Source organism: Hemiscyllium ocellatum, chromosome 7, assembly GCF_020745735.1.
Source record: "Hemiscyllium ocellatum isolate sHemOce1 chromosome 7, sHemOce1.pat.X.cur, whole genome shotgun sequence".
Lineage (NCBI taxonomy): Eukaryota > Metazoa > Chordata > Chondrichthyes > Orectolobiformes > Hemiscylliidae > Hemiscyllium > Hemiscyllium ocellatum.
The window spans coordinates 117733832-117743346 of NC_083407.1; the positions used below are offsets into that span (position 1 = coordinate 117733832).

Consider the following 9515-nt stretch of genomic DNA (forward strand, 5'->3'; position numbering starts at 1 on the left):
CCAAAGATGGGCTGGTCAGGTGAATTGGCCATGCTAAGTTGCCCGTAGTGTTAGGTAAGTGGTAAATATAGGGGGTCTGGGTGGACTTGTTGGGCCGAAGGGCCTGTTTCCACATTGTAAGTAATCTAATCAACATTGCATTATATTTTTCATGTTGAGGAACTGCTACTTAGCAAGGGCAATGTTTGTAATGAAATCACACTTTAATTCCAGGTGAGAGAATGTTGTTTGTATTATTTAAAATCAACTTGTCCACTGTGTACAATGATGAAATGGATCTCAACTTCAAAGCAAAGTCGGTTACGTTGTCATCCATCTTGACATGTGGTGTCCTCTTCTTTCAACCACATGGGTATTAGAACGAAACGTCTGTTCATGACATGAGTATAAAGACACATTAAATCATTTTTCATGCTAATGCTGCATGAATTTGCGGTTATTGATCCACAGTTTAGGTTAAGACCCTGCAGTGAACATGCTGACTTCTCCAATTGTTCATAGTTCAATGTGATGCATCCAGTGTGTGCATAACGTTTTGGAGCAGACTTCCCACATCTTGTGTTTATCTGTGCCTTGTGTCCAGCCTTCATCAATGGCGAGAGCAACGGGCGAGGGAGAGACCAATGGGTAAGTCTCTCCGTACCCATGCATGGCACCCACATCGGCAATTCTCTACTGGCATTTACAGCCAGTTCTCGGTGCCCCTCCATCCACGCCGTGCCCTTTTTGAAATATTTCCATTATTTTCTGCTGTCTCTCTGCGCTCTTCTCACCAAGTTGAATCACTTCTACTCAACCTGCTCCAGATTTCATTTGACAAAACAGTCATTAAGAATTCCATTACATAAACATGCCCTTCGCATCTCTTGTTATTTGGTTTTTCTGAATCTCTTTCATAGGATAAAATGTCACAGCAGCTTGACTTGAAAAAGAAAATCGCATTACTTTTCATTATCCCAATGCGATCTACATTTCAATGCAGTTTAGGAAACTGCTCAAATTATTCTTTGAAATTTTATAATAGCGCCGATGCATATAAATTGACCATTGGAGTTCCAATGTCGATAAGGCTGGTGTGAGCAGACAAAAATAGCAAAATTGAAAACAGCGACGAGAGTGGGATTCAAACCCACGCGTGCAGCGCACAATGGATTAGCAGTCCATCGCCTTAACCTCTCGACCACCTCGTCGCATACACTAGCAAGTGTATGAACTTATGCAGAACAGCAGATATTTCTCCCTGGTCTGGTGAAATGCTAAATAGCACAGTACGGTCCCAAGACTTTGGTCTGACCTCTGGGTTGTGGGGCAACGGCATTCCGACTGTGACACTCTGCTCACGGTGATCTGAACAAAAATGAAGAAAAGATTATGTGACAAAGTCTGTTGAATTCTGTGAAGATTTGAAGTCAAAGGAATGAAGAACTCTAGAAAGCAGGAGGTGTTCTTTCAAGAAAGAGTTGGATGGAGCTCGTGAGGATAGTGGACTCATGAGTTATGGGGATAAGGCAGGAACAGGATACTGTTTGAGAATGATCAGCCATGATCATAATGAATGGTAGTGCTGGCTCGAAGGGCAGAATGGCCTACTCCTGCACCTATTGTCACTTGTCTATTAAATTGCCTGTGAGGAATTGTTTTTCAGCCTGGAGGAGAGTGCATAGTGCTCAATGTCATTATTCGGAACACCTTTCTTCTGCTCAGATATTTTTGACACGCATCTGTGTACAGAACAGCCAATTTCAAAATCCTAAATAAGGCTAAACTGACAATTGAATTCAACAATGCAAAAACCTTGATCTGTATCATTTTCCTGGGCAGTACAACACCAAGTATGATCACAGCAACACAGTGAGCAAGCGTCAGAAAGAAAATGAGTGCCGTGCCAGAGAGAATGCTGGGAGCAGCAGTTGACACACGGGGAAGTGCATTTCCCACAACAGGAACACTACCCAAAAGCGGACTGTGGTGGAAGAATTCAGAGGGGGTTTACACTTTGGAATTTAATACCAGAGACACAATGGAGATCTGTCATTGAGTCTGTTAAAAATGAAGATTTTAAGATTTCTACAGAAGAAAAACAAAATAAAATGTTCATTGGTTAGTGAAAGCAAATGTTGAAATATTTCAAAATATTTCAAAAATCTACCCATCTTTGCAATGAGTAGCTCACTATTTTCCTCACTCGGGGTCAGAACCACTGGTGAAGATGATCGTATAATCCCCGTTACTAGCCATGGAATCAGAGAAATTCGGTTTCTCAAACGTTAAGGTACAACCAGGAATGTGGAGGTAAGCATTAATGTATTGCTCCTGTGCTGCAGGTGACAGTGCATGGTATCTCTGTGCCAGTATAGTGGGCTGTGCTGTGCCGAAGTTTTAAGTTTGAGCCTCACATGGAGCAGCTTCAATTATTCATTGTCTTGAGGGGTACGGATAGAAGGTGATATTGAGCAAAGTCAAGTTTATGGGAAAATACCCGTGTTTGTGGATTGAGAAACGACCTTTTCTGGATAATGACTCCTTGATCAACAAACATACTGCAAGTATTTAAAACGTGAAGAGACATGGGTGGAGAGAGAGCCAAAGTGATTTTTCAGCAGGTGGATAACGTTTCCCATGTGCACTGCGTTAAATTCCGGGAAAATAGATGTTGAACTGGTTTCTTGTTACGCAGTTTGTTGCAAAGTCGCAAAGGTTATTGCAATAATCAAAAAAAAAGAAAAATCACATAGGACCGTTTGAATATTGTATTGAATTGAATTTTGGTCTGAGCATATTTTATCTTCAATGGCGTGCTGCAGAGAAGTACAGAGGGTTAACAATACAAAAGGACAGAGTCTTCTTGGTGCATTTTTTGGTGGAGTTAAGAATGTACGAAATATACATAACATCATGTGAATGTGGTCGAATCTTTAAAGTAGCTGTTGCGTCTCCAAGTGACGATTCAATTCCTATCATTCGGATATAACTTCTGTCAGCAGTTATTTTAGGACATTAGCTCCATTTACTAAGTTTCACCTTGAATAATACGCCACACCTTACAAATCCATGAACTTTTTATACTTAATCTTAATCAGTTGTACGTGTTCATGAAATGTCTTTGTGTCTGAAGTCAACCAAATTCGAAATTGTTACGCAACCACACTGACTTTCTCTCAATGGTAAATTCCCTCCTTGTATGTTTGATCCTGTATCCTTTAAAACACTGCGAAATCAGCCTCTACGTTTAATTTCTGGAAATTCGTTCACGATTTAACGAACTCTATTGAGTGGAAGAAACTCTCATTCAAACATTTCTGAATCATTCACTTATGGCTTTGAAGCTCTAACTAAAGTTATTGATTCACTTGTAAGAGGGGATTTCCCCGATTTTGTCATTCAAACCTCACGTTATGTGAAAATCTCATTTGTTTACTTCAAACTTGCGTGTTTCTGCCCCAGAACTTCCAAATCTCTTGAATAAACTCCTTAATTCTTTCTATCATCCCGTTTGTATCCTTTCTGATATCTTAATGTCTCACTAAACAATGTCACTTGGCTTTCTAATATCTTGCTATCCAGGAAACAGCGTCTGTGCCCGTTATAACCTTTTAACATGTTTTTGGTGGAGAATGAGGACAAGGATTACACACAATGCTCCCACTGTGGGTGACCTGAAGATTTTACAGTTACACTATGAACTCTTTGCTTTTTAAATATGACGTCTGTATATATAAACTCCAATAAGGGATATTATTATCTATCCAGGTCATGAACATCGTCTCCATGGAGTCGAAAATTATCTATCACTTCCTTTATTCTTCCACGAAATATTCGAAAAGTTTGTAAGGCCAACATCTCTAACTACCCCTGCCCTGTGTGAGCCTCAGCTATATCTAAAGGCGACTGAAGTTCAAATAGTTCATAGTGTGTCTCCAGTCATTCCAGTGCAGACTGGTTCTGGCCAGTAAATGTCATCATCAAAGGCCACCGTGGATCTGAAATCAACAGCTTTCACATAGTAATTGTCGTAGCTATTGTGTATCGTATGTCCGTGTTCTTTTTCAACTTGTTCATCATTTCATGGGTCCCTGTATTGAATTCTACTGAATGATTAATTTGTGAATGGCGACATTTCCTTCACCACACATTCGAAACTCCATGGAATATTGACTAATTTTACTCATATGCTTCCAGAGGACAGTCCTGCCATTACTGGGATGAATCAGTGAACATTCCAGACGTATCCTTGAAGGCAAAGATTTCCTTCTCCAGTTTAGGGGATCATTACAGCACTGAATCCCATGTGTGCATTCATTCAAACCAAAACAGTTGCAGCAAGACTTTAAAATTAAGATTTTACAATCTGCTTGCATTGGCTGTCCCAAACATTACATTCCACATTGTGGTATGTTTGTGGATGAAAGCACTTTCTGAATCGTTTAAATCTTACGTTTCAATTTTGTCAAAAATTTGTCATTTGATGTTTTTTTTTCCCTTTCAGCTTCCCGTTTAATATCCCGTATTTTCTCAGTTTGTCTTACGTTTTCAACAATTTCAATCAATCTCTATCATGGTTCCCAATCAGAGAGAATGGCACAATTTTGTCAATTTATATGCAGTGCAGCTGGGGTGGTGACCAAGTGGAAAAGAATTGGTCACCGGAACCAAACAAAAGTAGCGGGCTGGTGGAATCTGGCCGTTCCATCGCAGTCATATTTAAAACATTTAACGTAATCTTTAGCCAAATCATATTGGCAGAAAATAAGAAAACATAAATGAAAAAAATTGCCAGTGTTGAAAATCAAAGACAAACAGATGTTGCTGGAAAATTTCAGGGCGTCTGGCAGCATCTGTGGAGAGATGGACCCAGTGGATGTGAAACGTTAACTGTGTTTCATCTGCACAGATGCTGCTTGCACACCTGTGATTTTTCAGAAATTTCTGTTTTTGTTTCAGATTGGCAGATTTTGTCACAGTTCATGAGAACAGTGCTCTCAAGAATCAAACAGACAGCATGGACCTGGTAGTGTGAAATGAGACAGTAATAATGAATGAGTAGAGAGTGTTGTACTGGAAAAACACAGCAGGTCAGGCAACATCCAAGGAGCAGGAGAATGGACGATTGAGGCATAAGCCATTCATCAGGAATTAGGCTTGCGAGTCAAGCTGAGGGACAAAGCTGAAGCCCGATGCCAACTCACAGGCACCTCCCCCTACTAACCCCGATCACAACCTCTCCTCCCATCACCAAACCCTCATTTCACAGACCATCCACAATCTCATCACCTCTGGGCATCTCCCATCCACAACCTCCAACCTCATTGTCCGTGAACCGTGCACTCCCCGATTCTACCTCCTTCCTATGTTTCACAAACCTGACTGCCCCAGTGGAACTTTTGTCTCAGCCTGCGAGTGTCCCATCCGAATCATCTCTTCCTACCTCGACACAATCTTATCTCCCCAGGCCCGGTATGCCCACCTATATTCATGACACCCCTATGCACTTCACCTTCTCCAGGAATTTTGTTTCCCTGGCCCCTAACGCGTCATCTTCACCATGGACATCCAGTCCCTGTACAAATCCATCTGCCGTGACAGAAGTCTGCAAGCCTTCCATTGCTTAATCTCACACCATCCCAACCAGTGCCTTTCCACCGACATCCTCATCCACCTAGCTGAACTAGTCCTCACAACCAACAAATGCTCTTTCCAATCTTCCCACTTGCTCCATCAAAACGGGTAGTCATGGGCATCCGCATAGGACCGTGGTATGCCTGCCTGTTTGTCACATATGCGAAACTGTCCATCTTTCGCAGTTACACAGGCACCATCCCCCATCTGTTCCTCTGCTACATTGATAAACGTATTGGTGCCACTTGGCGCTCCAACGAGGAGCTTGAATAACTCACCAACTTTAGCAATACCTTCCACCCTGAACTCAAATTTACCCGGATCATCTTGGCAACTTCCGTCACCTTCCTGGGCCTCTCCATCACCGTCTCTGGCGACTGACGAATTACAGACACATACTACAAGCTCACTGATTCCAACAGGTATCTAGACGACATCTCCCTCAACCCTATCACGTGTAAAAACTCCATTCCTTTTTCCCACTTCCTCTGCCTCCACGACATCTGTTCCCAGGATGGCCAATTACACCTCAGAAAGACCCAGTTGGTCTTCTTTCACGATCATAAATTGCCTTCCCATGTGGTTGACAACACCATCCAGTGCATCTCCTCCACTTCACACAACACCACCCTTGAACCCCACGCCACTCAACGCAACAAAGACAGAACATCCTGGTGCTCACCTTCCACCGAACCAACCTCCACATGAAGCACATCATATCCTGCCACTGATACCACCTCCAAATATACACCACGACCAGAGATATATTTCGCTACCCAGCCCTGCCAGCATTCCAAAAAGACCATTCCCTCCACGACCCACTCTTCATGTCCACACTTCCCCCCACCAGACCACAAACTTCTCCTGGCACCTTTCACTGCCACTAAAGGAGGAGTGAAATGAGCACCCACACCACTCCCCTTATCTCCAACCAAGGCCCGAAGGGATCATTCCACATCCGTTATAAATTCTCCTATACAGCTACCAATGTCATCTCCTGCATCCGTTGTGCCCAGTGTGGTCTCCTCTACATCTGGGAGACTGGAAACCTTTCTGCAGATCATTTCAGAGAACTTCTTTGCGACACCCGCACCCACCAACTTCACCATCCCGTGGCTGAACACTTCAACTCCCCCTCCTACCCCATCAAAGATATTCAGGTCCTGGACCTCGTCCACTGTCAAACCGTTACCTCCCAACGCCTGGAGGAGAAAGGCCACACATTCCGGCTTGGGATCCACACAGCACACCGGATAAATGTGAATTCTAACAATTTCCTCATTTCCCCTCCCCCAAACACAAGTCTTCAACTCGCCACCCATTCCATCACTGCCAATTCTGACCTATTATATTCTCCCTCCTATTCATCCATCTATTGCTTTCCAGTTATTTTCCCTCAATCCCACACCACTTCCAGGGAAGGGCGTAAGACTGAAACCTGAATTCTCCTGCTCCTCGGATGCTACCTGATATGCTGTGCTTTTCCAGCATCACACTACCAACACGGATCTTCAGCATCTGCAGTCCTAACTTTATCTTTGGAATTATCAATGACCTTGGAGTGAAGATATCCCTCGATTGCAGTGATCCCAGTGTGACTGAGTTTCCATGTATTTTGGGTGAGGGCAGGCTGGATCTGAGACAAGCATTTAACACCTAAACAACGCGAATGGGATCAGATAGCGAAGTTAGGGCGGGCTGAAGTGAAGTGGAAAATTCTGTCAGAAGATGGGTCAATACAACTGCCCCACATCACCCAGATTGTAAAAGTCACACAGAAGGAGCAAGCCCCTTCAGTGCAGGCACAATTACAAGTAAATTGGAAAGGAGACAATACAACACACTGAGGTGCAATGGAAATATTTATGTGAAAGGATTCGACATATAAGCTACTTTACATATGGACTGCCCTCACAATGGAAAAAGGAATTTCCTGCAGTGTAACGGCGACATTTGCCTGTGACATCACAATGTTGTGAGACACTGACATAGTTCATTCTGTAACAGCGTGGCCTAGTGAAAGCATGATCGTCCCATCAACCAGAATTCAATACTTCAAAGCTCTCCTCTGCGCTGTACAACTTATTTTCTGCTCCTGTAGTCAGATCTCAATCGCTTCACAATGCATCTTCTTCTGCTTCCTGCTTCACGAAAACACTGGAAACGTGAACAAATCACTAGTGTTTCCACTTTCTTTTGCAACTCCCGAGTGACCGATTGGCCTTCTCGAGCGCTCTCACTCTGGTATGATCTGAATGATAAAGTGCACTGTGTCTGATCTGCAGAATGTCCCCACGTGAGATGGTGCCTTTTATCCCATCCCAGTGGACTGAGCTGTCTCTATTGGCAGAGTATTCAGCCATTTCCCTCCACTTGCAGGCATTATGAGAGGATGTAAGTGTGGATATGCTCGGAAGCTTCCTCTCCCCGGCACAGCCAGGTGCAAGAGCACCGCTGGAACTTAGCAACTTTGTTTGCGAACTTCCTCCAAATATCATTTATTTGAGAGACAGAGAAAGATGCTGAGCTGGTGGGAAAGAAAGGAATGAGCTGTGGACTCTTTTCCCTCAGTAAAATACCAGTAAGTGCATTTTGATGCTGACCATTTGATGTTCAGAATCAATCTTCGGAGAACAATCCTGCTGAAAGGCTTTTGTTTCAGAGGCGTCGGCCTCTTTGCTGCAATCGGACATCAGTTAACATCTGAGTCCAAACTCACAGATGAAGTGACTCCGAATGAAACCCTCACTCGCTGAGAACCATCCCCACAGCCAGGAGCTGCAGGGCTGCAGGTGGTCCAAAGTGGAAGGGAGGATTAAAAGCGAGCCATAATTTTTATCCTTCAACCACTCTGTCACAGAGACAGGCAGAGGGAAGGCAGAGACGTGTGACGTCATTCACCTGCCGACAGAAGCCGTTCAGCCCATCGAGTCCACGGCAAATCTCGATCGCTTGCTTCTCTCTGAGGTTATTCATCATTCGTGGTGCTTGTTCTCATAATAGGAAACTGTGTCTGTGTCGAAATGCTGTCTCCAACATACTGATCCACATGTCATTCACGGCTGTTCATTTCACCGGAGGACCCTGCTGTGTGACACAGCATGGGGAATAACTGCAAGGCGTCATGTGCATGGTACACACCACAAATGATTTCTCTCACTTTCGCCAGTGTATTCCCAGCTCAGGCAAGTGACTTTGCGAATCAGGTCATAACATACCGACAGAGAACGGCAAAAAATTTCTTCCATAACTTCAAACGTGTGTTTCCTCAAATGTATAAATGTGGCGGGTGTATCTATTTCAGGTACCGTTGAGTGTAAGGACGCAGAAGGCTCATCAATATGTCGTGCGAAGAATGGAGCACTGTTGTAGCGAAATTCTGGCAGTGGCAGTGCACATACTGAAAGCTGGAATTGTCAGCGAGCAGAGGATGATTTACATTCATTAATTTTATGGATTATGCGCCCAACACGATCCCTCTGGGCCGCTCTGTTATCGCTGACCACAGCAGTTTCCCGAAGTCTTCAGGTTTTTGTAGCATGTACCTTTGAGGATGATGTCAAAAGATCTTCACTGTTATTGTTTGATATACTGTGGCACAGATGTGCCCCAGCTGTGTCAATGTAACCACCCTGTAACTTCCCCAATTCTGCTGTTTTAATTGCAATTTCAATCAGAATCAGAAAATGTGTCTTACTGCAGACTGAGGCCATGCACCCACCTTCGCTCTGCTGGCTCCATGCAATGAGGAAATGACTGTGCTTTGATTGATTGTTTATCACATGGACCTAAGTACAGTAGAAAGCGTTGTTTGCGATTGGTAAAGGAGGATCATAGTAATCAAGGACATGCAGATCACAGCGTGAGAAAAGTAAAATTTGACCAGACTCAGGAATTCA

General features: G+C 43.6%; 1 non-coding gene across 1 annotated transcript; it reads right to left on the reverse strand.

The window, feature by feature from the left end:
• Positions 1-1108: 1108 nt before the first annotated feature.
• trnas-gcu (transfer RNA serine (anticodon GCU)) lies at positions 1109-1190 on the reverse strand. The gene has a single exon. It is a non-coding gene; the product is annotated as a tRNA-Ser (tRNA).
• Positions 1191-9515: the final 8325 nt, after the last annotated feature.